The sequence below is a fragment of the Brachycentrus maculatus genome, unplaced genomic scaffold (assembly GCF_059751285.1).
Source record: "Brachycentrus maculatus isolate JH-2025_06_01 unplaced genomic scaffold, ASM5975128v1 h1tg000046l, whole genome shotgun sequence".
NCBI classification, from domain to species: domain Eukaryota; kingdom Metazoa; phylum Arthropoda; class Insecta; order Trichoptera; family Brachycentridae; genus Brachycentrus; species Brachycentrus maculatus.
The window spans coordinates 288,868-314,805 of NW_028280800.1; the positions used below are offsets into that span (position 1 = coordinate 288,868).

The following is a 25,938-nucleotide window of genomic DNA, read 5'->3' on the forward strand; positions in this document are numbered from 1 at the left end:
AAAATTTTTGTTTAACTCCTTACCTTTCAATAACTCTTTTCTTTTCAAAACCATATAATTAATACGAAGAAAAACATATTGTTTTCAATGCAAAAATGGTGTTTTGAGAAAAAATCAAATTAGAATTTAGGTTTTTTTAGATTTCTAAATTTTCTAAATATGTAATTCATAATTTGGCATCATTTTGTTTGCCTAAACTTACCCCTCTCCTTATTTAAAAAAAGTTCATTATTAATTATGTTTTAATTTACAGGCTTAGCTTTCGAAGCTAGTAGTCATAAATAAACTCAAGTGGTAAAAAACAAGTGTTTTCTTCAATAGTATTTTTAATAAGTACGCCGCTCTAATGTTGTATTTAAATTGAACGTTTTACAAGGTAATCCGTGTAAAGAACATCAATTGGGAGTACTCCCAAAAAACGAGGCCGGGACGGGCGGAATATTGTGTATTTCCTGTACCATTCCCAAATTGTGTACCTTCCGACACCAGTTCATGAATCTTGATTCAACGGGATGGGAGCGATTACCGTTATCATGCCGAATTCACTACATCCGAATTAGTGCAATAAAACACGCCTCAAATCTGAATTCAAGGCCCACAAGATAGGCATTATTGCTTATAGAAATTGATTTTTTCTCCTCCTTTATCAACGGCCGTAGCTAATTTGTACATAATATATTACATGTTGTATAAAATAATGTTTTCTCTTTTTAAGTATATTATTGGTTCGAAAAGTACTTATCTAAACAAGGATGATCATATAGGAGGAACATCAAAGTTCTGATTTTGTTGGTTTTTGATAATTGTTAGTGTTATGTACCTATGTAATTTTATTTTAAATTAATATGTGCTTTTTAAATTATTCGAGCATTTTTCATTTTTCTGCGAAAAAATCGAAAATCTACAAATTAACTATAAAAATTATGAAAATAAAAATTTCGGTCACTAAATAGGCGCTTTTTTGTAAATCATCTTTAAACAGTGTTGCTTAATAATTTGGACTAAAAAGCTACAAATTATTATTTTTTTTTTTAAAAAACTTATATTTTCAGTCTGTAAAGATTTCTGTGTTCGCTGCTGTATAACTACAATAACCTAACGGAAGTAACATAATCCAGATATCGATATAGTCCGTGAAATCATTGCCGAGGTTTTGCATTCGGTGTGTAGTAGGAGTATTGAATCCAGACACTGTCCGGCTAATATTTGACGGTTTCTCGTGTTTCTGCTGGTTGGGGCATGAATATTTATCATTGAATTGCGAACTCGATCCGACAGTTTGTACCAGAACCACTACTACCTTCAACTAGAGCCCCGTTCGCTCAATTCACGATTTCGCAACTGCTTCTTGCAGTTGAAAGTCGTTAAGTATCCTGTATCATTTGCAAAATTGCCATTTTGTGCTGATATAAGTACGTTGTGTGCAAATCAATGCAATCAAGCGACTGTTTTTGCCTAGAATTGTTAATTCAAGAATTACTTGAAATTGTAGTGACTTTAAGGATACAGAGTAAACCCACTCACGTTTCAGCATAAGCTATAAAATTTGCCAAGCTGTAACCAAATCATTTTATTTTTATTATTTTTTTATTATTTTATATGATTAATAAAATAAAATAAAACCCTTATCCGCACCCCAATGGTGCATAGGGCACTGTATCATATAAACGCAGTGTTATCTTGATCGTTTACACATGAAGGAAAGGTGATCAGCCCTCCGCTTCAGGTACCAGTCCATGGTATATTGAATAAATATTACAGTGAAAAATCACTTATATTTATTTTACCACCCTTGGGAATCGAACCCGGGACCTCCAGAACGGTAGCCGAGCGTGCTGAACATTACACTACGGAGGCGGACATTTTATATGATTACAAAGTTTTTATTATTATTTTAATTCATTTCCTAAATATTTATTATTACAATCTTAAAATTAGAAATGCAGTTCTCTCCAATAAAGAGACCGAGCTCTTGTGCTTGGAGGGGGACTTGTTATTTATGTTTGTTGGTAATACAATTTATTTTTATTAAAATATATATATATATATATTTGTTCTTTCTTAGATTAACATATATAAAATTCCTACATGAAATGAGGTGCGTAAACCGTAGCTACTCGTAACATTCAAAGTCACTTGGACATTAAATAATTCCCCAAAAAAAAACATGGAATCTCGCATAATTTATTTGAAAATTAAGTTTATTGATTGTGTTTTGGTTTAGACAAAATTATATCTGTATTAATATTATTTATTATATCAGACACTGGGTTAAGACGCTTAAGCCAGCCAAATGTTAGTATATATATAGTATACATGTTAATATAAAGAGTTATGATAAATAGCTATAATAATAATAATTTTGGATAATTCACATAGCGCTATTTTCATAAAATACTACCTTAAGGGCGCTTGTACAAATATGGATTATAACATGAAAATGATAATAATAGATTTTTAAAAAAATAAGAAAAACATCGTCTATTAGGTGAGTCTGAAGGGGGTAAAGAGGAGCCACCGTATTATTAAACCTTCTCGGTTTTATTTGGCTGGAGCATGGCTAAGGTGTCGGGCGATGTTTCATATGAAGTTGAGATACCTATAATATAATAACATCTTGTCGGTTGGTCTGTCATCGAATATCATAAGTCGTTTCACCGTTCCCCATTGCGCGACTGGAAAACAAACATCGCCTTGCACTCGCCAAGGCCGGCCAATCTGCGCTGGCCATTGTTTCTAGTCACCTGTCCAGCGCAAAACGCTTTCAAATTACCAGCGCTAATAGTTTCATTTGCATGAGAATACGGCGGCAATTGTTTTTCCGTCATTACCCGCAATCGCTGCCGCTTGTTTTTGTCGAGTCGAGGCAACGTCTTTATGTTCTCCTAGACTTAAACTTGACCAAAACTAGTTATTGTTTTGCGTGTGCGGGTCCGAATGGAAGCCGACAGTTTCTATACCGTACCCGGGGAATGCGGCTGGAGATTTCAGAGACCAAATACGTTGACGATTTAGTATTATAACGATCGTGGCCCTTTCCTATATGAAGTACAGTAAACCCCCCTATAACGCTGAGAAAGGTACCGCGTTTATCGGATAGGTTTGTAGGGAAGTTAATGTTTTTAAATTGTGATTTAAATTAAAACATTAACGCCGTATAAAATTCCCTAAGATAAAGGAGTACCGTAGAACGGGGCTACTTGAATTTTGATTACTTTGTTAATTGAACCCAGTACAAAAAAATATTTAGATCTGTATTTTGTCTACAATAATGAACGTATCGACATGATTCATTGTTTCCCTGACAGGTGACACTTATTGTCACGATAAGTTCATTATTGTAGACCAAATACAGATTTTTTTTGTACTGGGCTCAAGTAACACATCAAAGTTCAAGTAGCCCTGTTCTACGATACCTATGTCAACGTTGTAGGCGGTTTACTGTAATTTATTTAGAATGACATCGTCAATTTATTTATTGTGCTACTGGGGGTATTCTTTCAGTCAGTGAAAAGATTAGTTTAATATTTTTTTATGTGATACAACAAAAATACTCTTTTGTTTTATGTTTGAGAAGTAATTGTGTCCGATGTAACTAAACACTAATATAATAATATTGAACATAATTTGTTTGTGTTTGTCGTCAAATTGTTTTGTTTTAAACGTGTCTAATGATATTATTTTATTTTGTTACAGGTAAGGATTGTTCAAATAACACCGGTTTTATTATCCCATCGGATCAACAATATTGGTTATATCACCAATCAACCAAGAAAAGTCTGGCTCATCTTCCACTCGTCTTAATAAGGTTAAACGTATTTATCTTTTACTTATTCAATCTTTGCGAAAATTTTATCTGTTTACTAGCGTTTGTTCAATTTCTGATCAACATGAGATTGGAAAATAACGTTTTACTTCTGAAAATTCAAAGACACGCGATACATGTATGAAAAGTTAGGAAAAATGTACTTAATGATGACAGCTTGAAGGCGAGTGGTATTACGGGGATGATTTTTCGTTATTATAAAAAATATAATCTATCACATTTCTATAGGAATGTGTATTATTATTATTTTTATTTTAAAAACCCACGTGTACTTTTTATTTATAACTACTTATGTTACCAATTCCAGACTCGCTATGTGCTATGATGGAACAAATTTAAAGATTTATTTTACTTGACCATACACTCACATTTCCATAACTGCCATAAGATAGTATGTATGTAAATGAAAAACAATTCTTTTTCACCACTTGAGTTATATATATATTTTTTTAACGACTAGTTTCAGAAGCTACAGATGCTTCCATCGTCAGGTCTAAATAAAAATCAAATTTGTATTTAGAACCGAAGATAGTAACTGTAACTTCTGAAACTAGTCGTTAAAATGAAAATAAATATACCTTCCTTGCTCCTACCCACCTTAAAACATAATTACCCCCACCCCTACCCTTATCGAAACCTTATGATTTGTTCAGTTTCTTTTATATATCATGTATGTATGTTAAGTCATAAAATAAACCCTAAAGAGGGCAACAGGTTATTGCCGAAACTAGTGAGTTTATAATAAAAATGTGAGTGCATCAAAAACAAAGTTTCTTTTTCTCTCAAAATAATCTATTACAATGATCCACAAAGTGAATGCTTTCAATATTCAAAATAAAATAAATATAACTCTAAAATAAATCAAATAAATATAAATATAAGTGGTAAAAAATAAATCATTTACAATCATGCCTTACCACAAAGTGAATGCAGAAGCAATAAATAAAAATAGTATGTAGTTTTTTTTTTAAATCAATGCATTTGTTTTTCCTTTGTGCCGATGAAGTTGTTAACCTTTTCCTTCTGTTCGTACACTCTTCTAGTACAGTATGTATATAATGATTAAATAAAACACTTGTTTTTTACCACTTGAGTTTTATTATAGACTACATGTTTCAGAAGTTTAACTTCCATCATTCAGGTCTGTATAATAACTAAAAAATAAATAATAAAATTGTTCTATAAATAAGGTTTTTAGTTATTATACAGACCTGAATGATGGAAGTTTAACTTCTGAAACATGTAGTCTATAATAAAACTCAAGTGGTAAAAAACAAGTGTTTTATTTAATCATTGTAACATGTCTTACCACAAAGTTAATTCCGAAACAATAAATAAAATATCAGTATGTATATCACATTATTCGCGCCAACCTCCAGGGCACCATAAATCATAGTTAAAAACCTATTTACGCTAACACCAACCCACACATTCCGCAGAGTGGAACGTTAGTGTCAGGCTGTAGGTGTCCACAGTGTCCAGTGTCCGGTGGAATTCCTTCACACGGCCAGTCGCACAATCGGCACGCTTCTACGTGACCATTGTGCCTCGGAAGCGACTCACCCTCGCTTCTTTATGGTCTTGTATGGCAGCGGAGGGCCGTTCGTATTGTTGGCGTCTTTTCATCGGACGCAGTCGTCCGAAGATGGGTTTTTGGACTCGTTAAGAAAACGTGCCAGCCGGCCAAGTGTGAAGAATCGCCACAGTGACTTTTGTATGAGGTTGAGTCGTGAGGGCACATGGTGAATTGTGAACATATCTTAAAAAAAACTGGCAGTACACAACGGAGTCCTGGTTCCAACTCTAATGTATGAAAGTGAAACATGGAGTTGGCATGTTGAAGAATGGAAAGAATGAAAGTAGACTGAATGCAGTCGAAATGCGATCTCTCAGTAGAATGTGCGACAAAACGATGTATGATAGATGTTCGAATAGTGAAATAAGAAAGGAATGCAAAGCTGAGATAAGCATTATCAATAAAACTAAGAAAGGTGTGTTGAGATGGTTTGGACATGTAGAACGAATGAGTGAAAAAAGAACGGTAAAAAAAATTTATGAGGCGCATGTAATTGGAAAAAGGAGCAGAGGAAGACCGAGAAAAACATGGCACGATCAGGTGTGCCAAATACTTGAAAGTGGTCAGGTTAGGAGTCGTAATAATCGGCGGGTATGTATGAGGAGATGCATGAACGTGGAAGAGGCGAAGAATGTTTGCAAAGACAGAGTGGTGTGGCGTTCTATTCTCTCTGCCCACCCCTTCGGGGAAGCGGCGTGATGGTTAGTTAGTTAGTTAGTTATCTAGGATCTACTACCTTCAATGATATAGTATCTAGACCTAGACCATATTCATAGTTTTGAATCCACCGTCTAGTCGCGATTACTTCGCGATGTATGCTGATTTTTTAAAAATGTTTTAGCATGTTAGTATTTTTTCTCCCACTTTAAGTCCTAATCTTCTTCATCATGACCGGAGGCCCGAGGGGCCCGGGATGCCTATGGCGCCTTGAGGGCCATAGTTACCCGAGCCAATAATAACACATCATGAGAATGATCCGCTGGTAAATCATCCGACGTCAGCGGCATATCGCTCTTAATTAAACGTTAGCCTAGGCTCTCCGAATAACAATGCCCGCCGAATGAAATAGTGACTTCCAATTCATTTCGATACCGCACGCAGTCGATTCACCGGAACGGGCGGACGCCACGGTCAGTGCTTCCGCAGTGAAGAGATATCCAGCTGCCTTCGGCTGCAGCATTCGTAATATCTTCCAAATATAAAGGCTAGCCAACTGGCCGTGACGCGATGGGCGTACTCGACCGCCCGTTTCGAATTTCGCAAGGCATATCGGCTGCTTAGAGTACAAAACCGTTCACCATGCATCAAAAATTAGACGGTTAATTTATGTCTTGTACCTACATATATTCTAGTTATAGATTAAGGAGGCACAACACAATTTCTCTCCCAGTATATAACAATAATGTGGCACACTTTAACTCCATTTCTAGGATGCTAAGGTTGTATAATAATTTACAAAATACTGATAACGTCATCATCGACATTTTTAATGATGGGACGGAGAAATACAAGAGGTCTATTACCAGTCAATCAACTTGAAATTGATTTCACCTTATGTAGCATAGTTTAATTTCACTTTTAATTTTTACTTCTAATCTATATTTTCATTTTTTTTTAATTTTATTACTTTTAATTGTTATTACCCTTTTTTACACCAAATTTCTATTCTTTATATATATATGTATTCAACCTGCACCTCCATTGTTTCTGTAAGCTTATTGTGTTCTCATCTAATTTATGAAAAACATTCAAACAATTTGTATTGCACTGTATTTTATTTATTGTAAAATGTTTTTCATTGTTTGTAAACCACAAATAAATAAAATATAAAAATATATGCCGTGCATGTTTCTTGGAAAATTACTTACTCAGTATTTTTAATTCTAATATGTTCTTGTTTATTTGTCGTACTTAACTTATGTGCCAATAATAAAATAAAGAGAATTTGGTATTTTCCAAACTTTTGGGTAATTACATATCTTACTTATACTTATTATTTATTTAATGAATTCCCTGGGCTGGCTCCTAAAGCGCGGAAGTGTACACCTTGCCTTCATGTAAGTAACGATCAAGATAACACTGCAGTAATACGATGCAGTGGCCTATGCACCATTGGGTGTGGATAAGGTTGAGAAGAAGAATACTTGGGCTGGGATTACATTCCAAGTTGTTAAGATATTTACATCCATTGATTTGACTGTCACTTTGTGGTAATATCTATCCATTTTTAGTTTAAATATGTGGTAAATACTACATACTCGTATTTCTTTAAATGTATTGTGTCACGTGTTTCGATGCATTCCGATGCGGAATACATTGAAACACGTGTCACAATAGATTTTTAGGAATCAAGTTGTGAAGTTTAAATTTAAAATTGTTTAGATAACTTTTAAATATTCGGTTAAGAAACTTTGTTTCGGCAACCTTAATTTCTGAGAATATTGAATATTTAACTGGTATAAAGTAGGAGGATATATAAAATATATATCCAGAAGTAATGTGAAAGTTATTCACACTACGTAGTAAAAGCGTTAATTATGTAATCCTAGCCATAAATGGGGTACACATTATTTTGCATTATTTGAACATTTTGACACAAAAATTTGATCTAGCTGTTTTTCCCTATAAGCAGTAAGTGAGATACTTTGCAACCTAAATGAATTAAGGTCGTATAAGGTCATTTTTAGAAAACTTTATAGGCTCTGTTTTGTAATCTCCGTATCGCAAATCAGTATCGTGAAAATATCGAAAACGCGGTACTTTTTTCTATAGAAATGATGCAATATTTTCCATTATCGACTGATTTATTATCTGTCTGTCTACGAGGATGGATACCTTTATGTTTGCCAAAGTCATTTTACCTTTGAGCCTCGCTTCATCATTATCTGTTCACAAATACTGTTACTTGCAATACTGCCTGGCAATCGTTAACTCAAACGTTTTGTTATGGTAGACAGTTATGATATAGTACAAACTAGATCCCTACAAGGGACGAATTTGTTCAAGTACATGTTTGTTTGTCCACCTCCGTAGTGTAATAATGGTCAGCAAGCTCGACTACCGTTCTGGAGGTCCCGGGTTCGATTCCCAGGGGGGGGTCAAATAAATATAAGTGATTTTTTCACTCTAATATTTATTCAATATTACCCTATTGCTAGTACCTGAAGCGGAAGGCTGATCACCTTTCCTTATATGTTAACGATTAAGATAACATTGCGTTTATATGATGCAGTGCCGTATACATAAACTGACCATTTATTTTTGTTCTCAAAACGGGACATTACCATTTTTACGTAATAGTATATATATTCAAGAAAACACGTATTTTTTCATAGTTTTTATTTATTCATAAATTTAAAGGAATGTTGATAAAGAAGATAAGGGGAATAAATAATATAAATATGAAAAAATTATGTTGTTTTATATTTTTCTGATGAACATATTTTCTCAAGTATAAGTTGGTTTGCTTTTTTTTTATTTGTTGAGCAAAGTTATATGAAACGGCTAAACTACAAACTACCGTCGATGTATGATGTGTATTGCCTTTTTTTGAAATGGGACATTTCGACGTCCCGAAACATTACTTGGGGACAACGGGACAGGCTACCTAATAACGGGACGGTCCCGTTTAAAACGGGACGTATGGTCACTTTACGTATACACCATTGGGGTGCGGACGTCGACTATCACTTGAGAGTAATTGTCCTTGTCTTGGGCAGCTCTAAACAGCGCCTCGGCGGACGTGATACTTTTTACTAGTGTTTCTAAATTGAAACGTATTTTTATCCGGCTTTATCGGGTAACACATAATCTATCAGCAAACACATAAGTCGTTTCTTATTCATTGTTAACTCTTACCGCTCTGTAGGCAAAACATTCTGGCCCGTATGAATCTAGTAGGCAGCTCCGTGGGCCACAATGTCTGGCCCGGCGCAGGTATAACTTTAATCACTGATTTCTCTATCACCCAAGTATCTACCAAAAATATTTCTGATAAATACAGTTAAGCTAAATTAATATGGTCGTACGAATTGCCAGACAGAGTGTCCCAAAATTAGGGTACCATTTATTTTAATGGCAGAAAAACGTCGCATTTTTTTGATCAGAGTAGCTGATCTGTAATGAGAAAAAATGGTCAGAGTGGAAAGGGTTAAACTAACTAAGTACATCGCCTCTTTTCCGCAGGGGTAGGCGGAGAGTAACACACCTTACTCAATAATGCTTATCTCGTTGTGATGTAACTTTAAAAATTTAAGATGTACATATTATCGTTTTCAGCGATTTATTAAATTAGATTAGCCAGAACTTGCTTGAATGTTTTTCGCAGTTACTAGGTATATGGTTATTTATTAACCTTTAATATCGTCACTTACGGGGCACTGTCTTTTTTTTAGATTGATATTCTTTTGAACGACAGTTTTACCAATCAGTATGCGAAGCGCTTTTGGAAATCCTGATCGAAATTCACGCCGAATGATCCCTAACGACAGAAATCCTCATTCATTCGACACTTTCTTGCAGTCTAATTGAAAACCTCTCGAATTGGCCGTCGTAGTATGAATATTTCATGAGATGAAAGTGAATTTCGTATTCTATTCCAAATAAATCCATGCTGCTATCGGCGAAACAACTTGTTTACTGAATTGTATAAGACACACACACACACACACACACACACACACACACACACACACACACACACACACACACACACACACACACACACACACACACACACACACACACACACACACACACACACACACACACACACACACACACACACACACACACACACACACACACACATATATATATATATATATATATATATATATATATATATATATATATATATATATATATATATATATGTGTGTGTGTGTCTTTATCTTGTTTGCTTTGAATAATAAAATAAATTTTGTTTTACAGCCCGGTAGGAAATCTCATTTCTAAAATCTGCCCCGGCTACTGAAAATGTTGGTCACACATGGTCTAAATGTTACTACTAATTAGCTTCAGTGCTTACTGGACAGCGTTATTTTTCTTCTCAACACGGTGCATGGGGTATGTATCGTATAAAAGCTGTTTTATCTTGATCGTTAAATACACGAAGGAAAGCTATCAGCCCAGCGCTTCAGGTACAAGTCCAGAGTAATATCAAATAAATATTTAAGCGAAAAAAATCCATATTTTATTTCGATACCCGCAGGGAATCGAAACCGGGACTTCTAACGCGGTTGCTAAACAGACCGACCACTGCACTACGGAGGCGAGCAAATACTATGTGTATATACTGTTTACAAATTTTATATTTTTTTTTGTTTTTTTACTTTGATATTTAATGATATATTTCAGTATTTTTTATGTTAGTTTCTGTCATTTTTTAATGAAATATTTTACGAACATGACTAGCGCTGAATTAAAAACGAATGTCGTTATTTTGTATACAACATTTTGAGTGTGTCCAAATACTTGTTCACAAAATCTGGATTATCTCCAATTACAGGAGTTATTTTCATATTATTTTTTGACATCTCAACAAAGATGAAGAATTATTTATTATTATTTTATCGTTATTTTGTGTTACTTTCTAATATTTTGTCGGGTTCCGAATTTGATTAAACGTACATATATTAAGTAATCGCTTAGTGAAAATGAGAACGCTTTAAAAAAACACACTGATTGCATTTAATGCATTTAAAAGTAATATAAGTTATGCGGCGTTACGTTGTGACTGTCTGGGATTTCTTATGCGCCGATACAGTCAGCCGATAAGTCAACCACGCAAAAATAATGTTTATCACGTTACTGAGTTCGTCCGCATACCAACACACGTCTGGTCAGTGTTGCCATATACAGTATCTACTCAATGAATTAGGGCCACCCATTATTTTTTTGAATACTCTGAAATCTTTTGGATTATTATATTTATTTTACATAAATACTTTAAGTTTTCTATTGACATCTAATATCATGTATATTACCTTCAATAATATGTCAAATATACCTGGATTATTTAAGCCTTTACAAAATTTCAAACCCTTTTTCTGAGAAAGGTCCCTAATTAGCACAGGTAGAAAGATAGTTGAAAGTTCAAAAAATAGTCCTATCTCATTTATTAGTGAAGTTTCTTGAGTTCTGGTTGTTGTTTTGTTCAGAGAGGTTATATAGTTATCGTGTCTTGTGAAAAAAACTTAATTTTTTATTTTAGTTCATTAAGTATAATTTTTTTTGTAAACACAAGTGTTTTTTTTGAAAAGGACAAAATGGGAAAAAGTAAAGACATTTCTGAGGAAAAAAAGTCTAGTGTTATAGTGCTACTGAAATTAGGAATACTATCTAATAGAGAAATTTCAAAAAAAGAAAACGTTTCTCGTCAAACAGTGGACAGAATTTCAAAATCAATAAAAAATCAGTCACCCGCCACCAGCAATCGGCGAAAGAACTGTCATAGGATTAGAAAAACAACACCGAGGACTGATTGAAAAATCGTTCAAAGTGCCTTAGAAAACCGTTGTGCATCAGCAAAAACATTCAAAATAAAATTGGAAGAAGAGGGTATAAATATATCGGTATCAACACTGAGGCGACGTCTTTACGAAGTAAATCTGAAATGCAGGCGCCCTGTAAAAGTACCAAAATTGACACCACGAATGTAAGCGGATCGATTAAAATGGGCCAGGCTACATCGAAATTACTCGGTAGATGATTGGAAAAAGGTATTTATTTAAATTGAATTTTCAACATATCATTTTAGTAAATAAACTTATATATTTGAATTAAGCTTAAATTTTCATTATTTTTCAGGTCATCTTTAGTGATGAGTGCCGGTTAGAAGCCGTGACAGAGAGCCATCGATTCGTCAGGAGAACACCAATGGAACGTTACAATGAGGCCTGTGTGGTAAAAGTTATCAAACACCCCCCTGCAACAATGATATGGTCATGTATTATTAACAATTTACCTGGGCCGTTGTTTTTCGTGGAAGGAACAGTGAACCAAAATTCCTATAAGCAGGTCCTTGAACGTATTTTATTGCCCTTCTATCATACACTCGACCCAACAGAAGGTCCATACACCTTCATGCAGGATGGGGCACCTTGCCACCGGGCTAAATCAATAATAAAATTTTTGTCTAACAAAAATCTGCCTTTGCTCCCCTGGCCTGGAAGTTCTCCGGACCTTAATCCTATAGAAAACGTATGAAGCATGTTAAAAAATAAGGTATACTCATTTCCAAATCCGACAGTAGACTGTCTAAAAAAAAATAATCAAAAAATTTGGTCAGAAGACGAAGAAATGAAAAACATGATAAAACAGTGCATTTTAAGTATGCCAAAAAGAATTGAGGCAGTTATTTCTGCCAAAGGTGGAAATACTAAATACTAACTATATTTATATGAAAATATACGCATAATTTAAGCGTAATAAAGTGTTCATGTGTAAATAAAATTCAATGTTGTTTTATTCAAGGTTTTCTCTGAGTTATTCCTGTTTGAATTGAGAAATTGCGCGAAATTCTGCGTGGCCCTAATTCATTGAGTAGATACTGTATACAGATTTATCTGTATTGATACAGATTTTAGGCTGCCGGCACAGATGACAGATTTTACTCTTAGGTAGTACTTTTAGTTTTATTGGAATTGGACATAGTACATGATAAAACAGAAGAATGAAAATATGTGTAGATTCGAGCATGATTAACATTTGATAATAAGTACTGAAACGTTGGAAGTAATATTACTATCAAAACAACTACAATGATCCATGCTACAAACTAAAAATAGAAAAGGATTTGTTTTTCTAAAATTAATAAAAATGTGTATAAAAATTAATTTTATATATTGGGTTATTGATTCTATACAGATTTTAAACAGATTTATTTTTTTGGTTTGGCAAATGGCAACACTGCATCTGGTGTAGTACAAACGTAGATACAAGTGTGTATGTCATATATCTCGGTGACTGATTCACGAGACGTAGATTGGAGCCGAGGAAACGGTACAATAACAGGATGCACGTACACTGCAGATCTGTTTGAATCATCGCAATTTTATTTAACCAATATATTTCCAGTGCATAATAGTGCTAGAACTATCTTGCTCATAATTGCGTAAGTCTACTACTACTACCATCACTCCGTTTCCCCGCAGGGGTGGGCAGAGAGGATGGAACGCCCCACCCTTCTGTCCTGGCATGCATTCCTAGCCTCCTTCACATCCATACATCTAGTAATACATGCCCTCAGATTACGCATACTTTTGACAACACTAGATGTTAGGTCCTGATTCATCTGATCGTGCCATGTCTTTTTCGGCCTTCCTCGTAATCTGTATACAGATATATATATGTATGTTTGTATATATATATATATATATATATATATATATATATATATATATATATATATATATATATATATATATATATATATATATATATATATATATATATATATATATATATATATATATATATATATATATATATATATATATATATATATATATATATATATTTATTTATTGGTGATATCATCACGTGGAGCGAATGGATAGCGAGAGAATGACTAATAAAGTATATGTGGCGAATGTGGCCCGACCATTCAATTTTACATAATATCTTTCACAATACATTCTAGATCTAGATATTGCAACGCGAAGGAGTGAGGTAATTATCACACCTGAGATTTGTGTTGTTTTAATAGCCCCGTGTTATATTACAAATTTCTATTCATTTCTGTTATCCGTTTAGGCGATAAGCGCTGTTGCAGCTAATTGCACGGCTACGGGCGTTTGTGCACTACACGGAATTTAACCGACTGGCACTTCAGTCAGTATGATAAAACGATGATTGGATTGGATTGGCTTGTGCTTTAGTCCATCTTTCTTCGGATCGGACCTCTTGATCGGTGCGGAAACACGTTGCACGTAAATTCGATCACGCTAAACTGTCGTATTCGCTTTTATTTTTCTAAACCAGACTGCCGGACGGTAAAATTCCGTGTTGTGCACAAGCTCACTACGGGTGGGGAATGTTCTGTATTCGGCCGAAAGTAAACAGTAATCACTCGGAGTCACTTCGGAGCAGACAGAACCTGTCCCGGACACATAGTACGGACATGCGATCGCGTGTTTCCAATGACACACTATTACGGAGGAATTATTATTAATGTATGCATTTTTCCGAACCCGCTCGACCGAACTCGAGGTAAAGTAAAGCCTCGATATAGCGGACTAATTCGGGGTAGAGGGTGTCCGTTGAGGCCCAGTATTCGTTAGTCGCAACTTGATTTTCTCTAAATCCAGGTAACATTTTACGTAATTGTTTTTTACTCTCGTAAAACTCGAAATTATTATATGGCTGTGTAAAGAAATGATTTATTGAAAGGAAATGAGTTAAAAAAATATGAATAAATATATATTCAAAAAAACAAAAAATATCCTTTATACATTCTTAAAAAAAATCTGGCGTGGAAAGACGTGTTACCTTTTCGGCGGTCGAAAAGGTAACACGTCTTTCCCCTTAAAGCCGAAAGTCCGTTTTGTAAAAATAGGTTTAGAAATAAATAAAAACTTTTTTTGAGCAAACAAAATTTTATTTATTGTCTTCGGACACTCTAGCCCGAAGTGTAGTGAAGTGACGTTGCTGTTTGATATCTACGCGCTTGCTTTCGGTAATCCCGCTTTGAAAAAGTAATCATGTTTTGTTTGATCTTTTAAAGTTTTGTGGTTTTTTGTGTTTTTGTTTAAATTTTAAATTGTTTACATACGGTGACACTTGCTTGTATGTTATTAACAGGACATTTTTATTTTTTTTACATTTTACCGGATTTTTTGTCTGCTATATCCGAAGCTCTTTAAATAGAGGTCCGTTATATCGAGGTTTTATCGTACTTGAAAATCAATCGCGTCTTGGTAAAAAAATCTACAAAAAATCTTTGAATATTGTATCGGCGTCATTACAAAATTCTCACCGATTCTTAGCTCAGGTTGTGATTCTTGACCCATTAACGTATCCGAGGAACGATGTCGTGCAAAGGTTGCTCGCGGTAATCACCGTGGTTGCGTAACGCAATATTTAGAAGTAACAGCGAAAGTGCACAATAATATATAATACCATATACTCGGTGAATAAAGAAAATAGTTAGTTTATATTGTCTTCAACGTGGCCCTATCGTTGATCTACATCATATATCGCTCACTCCTTACAAGAACGTCATAAATCAAAAATCGTCAATTTTCAGTTGTGCAGATGTTTTCGGAATGCCCAGAAAATGTACTATATCCCAGCAAAAGAGGCATATTTTTAACTTCATATTTACCCGCTACAGAGCAGAAAGTTTTGTTTTTGCATTTTGAAGAAAAGGTATTGTTTAAATATTTTTTTTAAATATACTTAATATTTTTCAAATGGAGAAAAAACCTTTTTCAGGTTTTATCTAAAAAGATCTGTTTCACAGTAAAAAGTTCAATAAGTAATTTTTAATACATGGTATTACATTTTTAAACTTCTCCTGAAAATTCAAGTTTTTTGATTTATGACGTCCTTGAAAGGATAAGAGCGATATGAGCAACCACAGGCCCGCCAAGATATTCTGTCCTGCCCTCAATCATCTCGGCCAACTATATACCGTTCCTTCTGCTTGGTTTAGGCCTTGTGGCCTGTTTTAAGAGGGATTAGCCTCCTGCGATGTTGATTTCCAGGTCCATCTGACCCACCTCTTTTGTGACCTGCCCGAGAGTCGTCTACCTTGGAGTTGGCCGTGGAGTGCGATGTGGGAGAGTCTGGACGGTTCCGTTGTCCTCACATGCGCGTACCATTGTCTTCTTCTTATTAGAAGTATAGTCTTCTTCTTATACGTATATACAAATTTACACGCATTTGGAAGAAAAGTCATTTTGGCAGCACATATGCGCGAGAACAGTTTTTTTTCGAGGATGAAACACTCAATCCAAAATTCTAACGAGGATTTTTAACAGATGAAAACCTCGAAAATTCCATCCGATTATCCTTAAGCAATACCAATGCCAATATTGATGATATCTTTATTCAAGTGCAAAGTAATCTTCACACAAAATTTTGTCATCAGTATATGTCGTATTAATACTGTCGTTTATTACGTAAATAAAGAAAAAGATATAAGTGTAAGATCGGCTGTCCAAACTTAAAACACAGTAAGGGACATTTTTTTGTAGTGCGTTTTTTTTTTGCATTTTTGGACTAAGTAGAATCTACTTAGTCCAAAATGCAAAAAAACGTACCACAAAAAAATGTCCCTTACTGTGTTTTGAGTTTGGACAGCCGAGATGTAGTTACGTGTTTTATTAAATTTAATATTACTTAATTATGGTTAATAATTAGGTCCGACTCTTGACTCTGAGACAGAATGATAATTTGGCCCCATACATAGGAAAGGTTGGCCATGCCTGATCTACATAGTTCACGGAGTGGGCAATAGTCGTGCCCATTTTGTTATGTCTGGCCGCTCTGTTGACCATGCGTTTACTGGCTATCCGAGATATACTACTGTTCGCATCTTTATCCATTGCTTATAAAAGTCTACGTATGCAAATTGCGTCTTACAATTTTATAATGTATGCAATTACGTCACAAAACCTTTTTTGTGTAAGCAATCTACTACTACTATTACCATCACGCCGTTTCAGAGAGGATGGAATGCCACACTCTTCTGTCCTGACATACATTCCTAGCTTTCTTTACATACATACATCGAGTCATATATGCCCTCAGATTATGCAGACTTTTGACACCACTAGGTTTTAGGTTCTGATTGATCTGATCGTGCCAAGTCTTTTCGGGCGTCCTCGTTCTGTTCTTTCCGTCACATTCGCCAAATATCGTAGTCATTCTCTTGTTATCCATTCTCTCCACATGTCCATGCCACCTTGAAGCAATCTGATGTAACAGATATTCAGGTTTTTATTTATTTGAGGACCTTTTGAAAGCTGCCCCACCGCATTTTCAGATCTGATACAGAAGCGTCTAGGTTTCCTGATAAACCTTCTCTTACAAAGCATTTTTTTTTATTTTGGTTTATGAAATTTTTATGAACTATGAAAGTTGCGAAATTTATAGCAAATGTGAAACAAAATTGTATCCCGATTTTACTGTGAATTCACATTTAAAAGCTTTCAATATCCCTGTCACTGCCAATCCAAATCAATACAAGTTTATGAAACCACCACCAATTTTCTAGAAATGCCCCGGTATAGGCAGTGAAAGGGATTATTTGTGGGCCTGTATGTTTTCGGTTTCGGCTATTTCGACGGCCAAGTATGGTATATGGAATTTCCCCACAGGGGTCGTCAGTTCGGTTGTCAGAACGCATGAATGTAATGATATTTTCACGACCAATTTCACACCCAATAAGCATTAAACCAATGCCACATATTTCCATAGATTCTGTTAATCAAGTACCTGGAATATTCCACATGACGTAATGATAAGGTAGGCAACCACAAGACTATTATTATTTTAAGCCTCCGAGCCAATATCTCGTCTAGCTATTTTCTATTACCAGTGAGCAATCGCTCGGATTCACTAAATCTTGATATGTTATTTCTCTTGATTTTCTCTTTTTGGTTCATTTCCTGCTCAATATTCCGTTTAGTTATTAACGATTTCACATTTTTGAAGTTTTTTTTTTAAATGATCACTTTCTTCGAATACGCAGTTGCAGCAAACAGTAAAGCTGTGTTATTTATTGTATTAGTATAAACTTTGTGGAATAACTTGATGATATGATTATAAAAATAAATTTACCAGTTTCGGAATAATCATTTCATTAGAAGGTCAAATGTAGCCTACATTACACTAGTCTAAATCTGACCCGATGATGGAACGATTATTTCGAAACCGGTAGTCATGAAGTAGTGATTTTTTAAATGATATTACACAAAGTAAACGATGAATGATAAGGAGAGTGTTATATTACCATACCACAAAGTTAACAAAACCTTTAATGTACGAAATATAATAAATAACTACATTTTCCAAGATACGTTTTAGAGTACAGCTTATACTTAAAGACGCCTTTAAATTATTATATATAAAAAAGAATCAGTTTATTATATCGTTTTATTTGGAATCGACGACCTTCTATGTGCATTTCCCGCTACAAAAAGTACCAAACTCACCCCCTATGTATTTTTGTCTTGTTTAATATGTATCACCCTCTTTTATTAAGATAATCCCCACTTGAAATTGTTTCGTAATGTTTTATTTCCACTCCGTATTGAACCGAACCTCTCCATTCGGGGAAAGGTAATCGAAATGCATTTCGAAACGTCCCTTGTACGAGTATCGAGGAGGGTAAATATCCAGTCTTTGGTAAACATTTCGGAAAACTGAACGTTGTTGGTTCTTTACAACGACATGTAAAATGTGGACTTGACAAATCGGGACATATATGAACCATCTAAGTCGTTTTCAATCTGAAAATGTTCGCTAATTCCAGTTTCGCGTTAATTGACTTAGTAGCGAAGTAATCAGTATATAGGTACCTCGTATTTTATTATTGGTTTAGCAAAAGTCCTAACTAATATAATTTTATAATATTAAATTTTTAATATTGAAATAATTATAATGATTATTGAGAAAATTGTGATTTTTCACTCTTATTCGTGGAATTACAGAGGATTCTGATCTTCTTCTTCCTTAGTTCTCTGTCCTCCACTGCTGGAAATAGGCCTCTTCCGTATCCTTCCGTTATCATATATAAAATCATATGTATCCCCCCTTTTTTCTACTAAGTATTAAAAGTATGAATACCAATGCCTACAACTCTTTTATTAGCAAAAATTTGATTAATAATTGATGATATTATTTATTGATTCGGCATTAACTTTGTGAAATGACACGATTATTTTATTAAAATTAAACACTTTAATATACCACTTTAATGAGTTTTATTCTTATATATATATATATATATATATATATATATATATATATATATATATATATATATATATATATATATATATATATATACGACTAGTTTCGAAAACTTACAGATGTTTTCATCTTCTGGTACAAATTAAAACTAATTTAATTTAGTTACTAACTAATTCAGTTTTAATTTGTACCAGAAGATGAAAACATCTGTAAGTTTTCGAAACAAGTCGTATATATAAATAAAACTCATTAAAGTGGTATATCCAAGTGTTTAATTTTAATAAAATAATAATTGATGACGTCACAGAGCAGATGTCACTTAGCCAAAATTGTGCATGAATTTTTAAACAGGTCAAGTCCTCCCGTCGCATGTCAATGAAACCTTCGAACGTAAACAAGGTGACTCATACCGGACATATGAGTATTGGGGTTTGCTGCTTCTGACCCCCTATAAAAATTGAAGTAACAAACGGACGTACTCTATTAAGTTTTATCAATTTGTACCTGCACGGTGATGATTGGACATTCGCATTTATCTCCCCCTGTAATTGGTTTACTTGTCCGACGATACAGTCCGCCATTGCGTTATTTATTCTGCGATAAGGTATCGCAAATTATCTGCGTATGCACTTTACAATATATGTATTTCACTGCATATTTTCCTCGTAATGCGCATGCGATACAATAGCTGTATTCATCGTTCCAATGATTATCAACCGCCCTACACATACGAACGTACGTGATACGCGCGGTTTTTACCACCCGTATGGCCTACGCGCACGAGAAAAGATATCTGTTCCAAAAATATTTAATGCGTACCCGATACACTGACAAATTTTTGTCAGGTTTCATACCTGAAAATATTTTGTGACTATTTTTTTATTTGCTTGTTTAATAAAAAATATGCCTGAAAAAATTCCGAAGGTAGGGTGGTTAAAAATTGAACTTAAACTGTTTTTGTGATCACCTGTAAATGAAAACATCTGTAGTTTTCGAAACTAGTCGTGTGAAATGAAATAAAACTTAATTAGCGGTCTAATACAAGTGTTTAAATTTGAATAATAATCAACATGCTATTCCACAAAGTTAATGCCAAATGAATAAATAATAAATTAAATATTAGTACATCGATAGAGTTAAGGCCATAGTAAAATTCATTAAGCGTCCGGCTGCGCTAAGAGCCGGTCGTCACTTCACACCCGATTTTTTTTTATAAAACATTGCATTTTTTTAGAATATGAATTGATAATTTTTTTAATATATTTTTTTAAACGTCGCATTCAATAACTCGTTTATTTTAAATAAATAAAATAAAATAAAATTTTCAGAACCACACGTTTATTTTTCAACATATTTTTTCAATTCTTTTTTATTGTGTTTTTGTGTATTTGTACGGTGTTTTAAGCAAAAAATTACTTTAAATGTTAACTACGTTAAATGTTACCTGTATTTAAAGAAAATTAAGTTGCGATTTATCGTATATTGGGCCTTAATATAATTATGGGTATGTATGAGGAGATGCATGAACGTGGAAGAGGCGAAGAATGTTTGCAAGGACAGAGTGGTGTGGCGCTCTATTCTCTCTGCTTACCCCTGCGGAGAAGCGGCATGATGGTTAGTTAGTTTTTTTTGTTTTTTTATATAATTATTTATTTATTTAAACATATTACGTACATAAGTCACATATATAATATTCCCGATGAGTAATTTCCATTACTCATTTTGGGATATGGGATTAAGGTTAACAAGACTGGAAAACAGATAAGGAAGTAACAAATAAGAGAACACATGCAAAATGTAAAATATAAAGCAATAAAAGGTTCAGTAAATAGACATATTGAAAAAAACACTAGATATGATAAATGTAATAATTTAGCAGTATTGGTAATGTTGTTTCTTTCATTATTTTTATCAGGAGAGCATAAAACGCAAAGATATGATGCCAGTCGAGTCTGTAGGGGCTAGTATACGTACCGTACTGCGTGATGTATTGCTTCCCTGCGCCCCGGAATGCCGCTGGTCCGCAAATCAATGGAGCTCTTTATTACTAGAACGGGAAAATGTCCTCCGCAAACTGGCCAACCTTCGCCGTTCACAAAGGGAGACTTGGTGATCGCGCACTGTTACCGTGGTTTATTTATGCGCTCCTGGTAGCAACTCTCCTACAAATGGTACTTTGTGTGCAATTAATGACGCGATTATTGCTATTATAATTTGATAAAGTTATCTTTACGCCTGTTCTACTTGTTTCAATGATTTATTACTGTTTCGGAGCGACTAGAGTCAGTGAAGATTTTAAAGTTTCAAGTTTTCTCCTTAATGAATTTAGAATTCTGAAAATAATTAATAATAATAATAATAAGTTTTTATTTATTATTTATTGATTTGGCGTTTAATTTGTAGAACTCCATTTTAATTTATATATTAATTTTAAATCAAACAGATTTTTAACGAATGTCTATTGTCTATGACATTCGTTTGATAATGCCATAACTAGGCGAAACAATTGTCACAATATTCATTTTTATGTGTTTTTCTTAATAAAATACAACTTCAAAGAGTCGAAAGTCAAAAATCTGTGTTTGATTTAAAATTAATACATAAATTAATTTTTTAGTATTTCAAATACTTGAAAGCGGTCGGGTCAGGAGTCGGAATAATCGGCTGGGATGTCTGAGGAGATGCATGAATGTAGAAGAGGTGAAGAATGTTTGAGGAGTCTTTGAGGTACTATTTTAGGAAAATGGCGCTATATATTTTTATTTTATTAATTTTTTTCATTGGAAAAGTACCCAAAATTGAGTGATACATGCCGAAATAATGATTTTACTCAAACATTTTTTTAAACGATGTTACTTAAACGTTTTTGCCATACTTTTTAAAATGATTTATGATGAGGGGTGCTGGACATTCAGCGGGAAGGACAAACCCTCCGAGCGAATTTCCTGAAGGAACTCAAGGTTAGGGATAGGGAGTAAGGGGCAGTTAAATAATATGTGATCAGCAGGCTTTATAAATTATACAAATTTGTATATAATTATTAAAGATACAGTGGTGTGGCGTTCTATTCTCTCTGTCCACCCCTGCAAAAAAACGGCGTGACGGTCAGTTATTTAATTAGCTATTTTTCAATAGTTTGACAATTATTTGTTGGTTTTTCGGTCTTCAAAATGTAATCGTATAAAATCTACAAGCGTTTTCATCGATTGGTTCTCCAGTCACCTTACGATACTATCTACCCATTTTTAATTTAAGTTTTACTTGGTAAATATCACTGTTTCTTAAAATCTAGTCACCTTACGATACTATCTACCCATTTTTAATTTAAGTTTTACTTGGTAAATATCACTGTTTCTTAAAATCTATTGTGACACGTGTTTCGATGCATTCCGCATCATTTTCAAACACCGTAATCTACAATATTAACCCCGCAGTAAAAACTGCGATTTATTTTAAAGTATATATAGTAGGCATCCGTGTTATATCTACTGCTGAACGATAAATAAAACTAAGATTGACGTGTTTATATTCCGTTATTTATGAAGGAAGATCAAACTAGGGATATTATATCACCCATCCGTGGAATTGGCTCGCAACCTTCATCTCACAGGTCTCAATAAATATAGCCAAAATCCCAAACAGAAGCTTCCACATTTCTCAGTTCTCTTTCCACGAGCACATTTCGCAATTTCTGTTATTTTCTTTCTGAATTCATTATTGAAACGTTACTGGAATTTTTTCCAATACCATTCCGATAATTTATTATACAAAAATACATTTTTTGACATCTCGACATAGATAACGAAGAAAATGGAAGTCTGGCTTTTGACCTGTCATATGCTGGTTTACTGATCACTTTACAGACGTACAACATTCACCAATCTACCCATGATTGACAACCATACTAGTCAATTTTTTGAAACTCCTACATGTATCATTAATCTCATGACGCTGTTAATGCGAGTTCACAAGAGCCATCTATATTGGATTGACAAAGTTTTTATTCAGATCGTTTTTAGATGTATGCATATTTGTGGACAAGTATTTGGGCACACTCAAAATGTTGTTATTTTAATAAATTTACAGACTTAATTAGTTTTTAATGCATTTTTCTCATGTTCTTATTATGAATCATATTATGCTCTTTTTAAATTAAATTATCTTCTGAATAAAATTTGAAAAATACGTTTTTAATGTCGGTATTTCAAGTAATAAAGTTATATAAAAAACTCTGACTAAATCACTAACCTCTTGCACTTTGATAAAACTTGTTAGTCATTATTCCTGTTGAGATTAATTTATTGCACATTATGATGCAATAGTGAAATCAACTGTCGAAATATCAATTATTATTTTTAGAGAAGATACTTTTTTCATTAAAAGAATATATATATATATATATATATATATATATATATATATATGAATATATAAATATGATATGGTATGGGCACATAGGACGCAGAGAACCTGAACATATAATGAACCACGAAATCGCCATGTATCTTTCTCAAAAGACATCTAGAGGAAGACCGAAAAATTCATGGATGCTGCAGAAAAATAACATGATTCGAGTTGACTTTGTCGATGACAGAAGGAAGAGGAGGGCTGACCCCAACAGTACAAAGACGATAAGTTGGGATGGAGCCAGGAAGAAGAATATATTTATTTAAATTTCATGTACAGAAAAGAAATAAATACATTGGCAGGCTTATTGCTAAAAAGCAATATGGTCAAAATGTTAGATACCTTATATAGCTGTTATCAATCAGAGGGTAGGTAGTGCTTGAACATTTAAAAAAAAAACAAATTACAAATTACTGTTTTATTAATTAAGCAATTATTTTATATTGTATTAAATATTTATAATGTAAATTACATACAAATTGATGAAAATAAGGAAGGCAAAAGAAAAAGGCAGTTTAGGGAAGGAGATAGAGGGAAAATCTAAGGGATGATACATGTATGAATATAACACGAGTGTAGCTCGTCTTTACCACATAGCCGAGTGTCGACCGTCATTGCACCACGCTAATGTGTAAAGGCAACTAGTCGTAACTCAAGTTGCGGCTGTTTGGCGTAACCCTGCTCAAAGCATTCTTAAAACTGGCCTCTATCATACACAATCACAGATTTTGCTATATCTCTTTCCTTTACCGAGATATTCATTATCCAAATAGCCACAAAATTGTATTAATTTAACTAAACTTTAACTCAAAATCTTTATTTATTTATTTTCTTACAAAAATGTTAATAATATTAGTATACAACCACTCACTGAGATTTTTATGTGTAACGGTTTCGATACGTACCCGTCTCTTCGTCAGGACAATCACTATTACAGCATCCCATCAATTTGTCTCGAAACCGGTAGACATAAAAACCTCGGTGAGTGGTTAACTAATATTATTAACATTTTTGTAAAAAAAATAAGTAAAAATGACTTCTTCTCCGTCTTATTCCTCATTGCTGAGGGTTGTGACCCTTGCAGAAGCAATGACTCTTCTCCAGTTATCCCTTGACTGCGCTGCACGTAGCGCTCCAACCACTGAGGTGCCTGCTGCTGCCTCAATTTGATCGGTCCATCGTGTGGGGATCTTCCTCTCCCTCTCTTTTTAAAAATGACTAACCACAAAGTAAATGCTTTAAATGTTAATAATATTGAGAATATCAAAATCTTTTTAACTTGCGGCTATTGGGCTTTGCACATAAGCACGACGGGTTGAATACTTAAATCCAGAATCCTCTAGAGATCCTTGTTCCAAGGCCCACCCCTCGGCCGCGACCTTCCGCAAGCGGCGGGGTCTCCCCGTATCGACCCCCCGCGGGCGGCGCATGCGCCCCGGGAGCGGTGACGCATGGCCGCCGGCGCGTGACGTCACGGGACGCCCTTTGTTTACGTAGCCAGCCTCGTCGCACCTTTCCCGAGTTAATAAACGTCGCGACCAGGCCGTGTACAATGGGTTATTGAATGGGCTGGTGGCCGGTTCAAGGTTAATCAAGAAAGTAGAGGCCGTTTTTATTGTAATTTTTAACAGGGAAATTCATCATTATATAGACGAGGACAAAATAAAATACACGTGGAGCCGATAGCCACAACTAAGTTTGGAGTAAGGTCTTTACAATATATTGCCTATGCCCAAATTAGCTGCCTTCCATTTCCCCGCAGGGGTAGGCAGAGAGGATGGAACGACACATTCTCCTATCCTGGCATACACTCCGAGATTCCTTTATATCCACACACCTAGTCATACATGCCCTCCGATTACTCAGATTTTTGACACCACCAGATTTTAGGTTGGTTGCGGACGAATAAAGATTTAAATGTACGGCCCCATGAATATAGAGGTTTCACTGTTTTATGTTTTTATCAATCATTATAATACTTTCGATTCTTTGAAAAAAAAATCTGTATAAATAAATTGCCGTCTGTTTGAATCATATCGAATCATTTTTAATGGCAAATTACCGACGATTATAATGGCAAATAATCTGTACGCAATGACCGCTAATTGGAGTGGCGAATAAAAGTAACAATAAATAATGAGCGCAATCAGTCATCAGCGGGCGCAAAGGGGTCAAGGTACCCAGAGGCGAGTCGCCCTCGAAACAA

General features: G+C 34.4%; 1 protein-coding gene and 1 long non-coding RNA gene across 3 annotated transcripts in view; both read left to right on the plus strand.

Annotated features, from left to right (window-relative positions):
• Cip4 (formin-binding protein 1-like Cip4) overlaps positions 1-25,938 on the plus strand; it is a 180,788-nt gene that overhangs the window by 95,769 nt on the left and 59,081 nt on the right. The gene's annotated exons all lie outside the window — the stretch shown is intronic.
• Positions 11,142-13,224, plus strand: LOC148312258 (uncharacterized). Its single transcript, XR_015839267.1, has 2 exons — positions 11,142-12,124; positions 12,213-13,224. It is a non-coding gene; the product is annotated as an uncharacterized LOC148312258 (long non-coding RNA).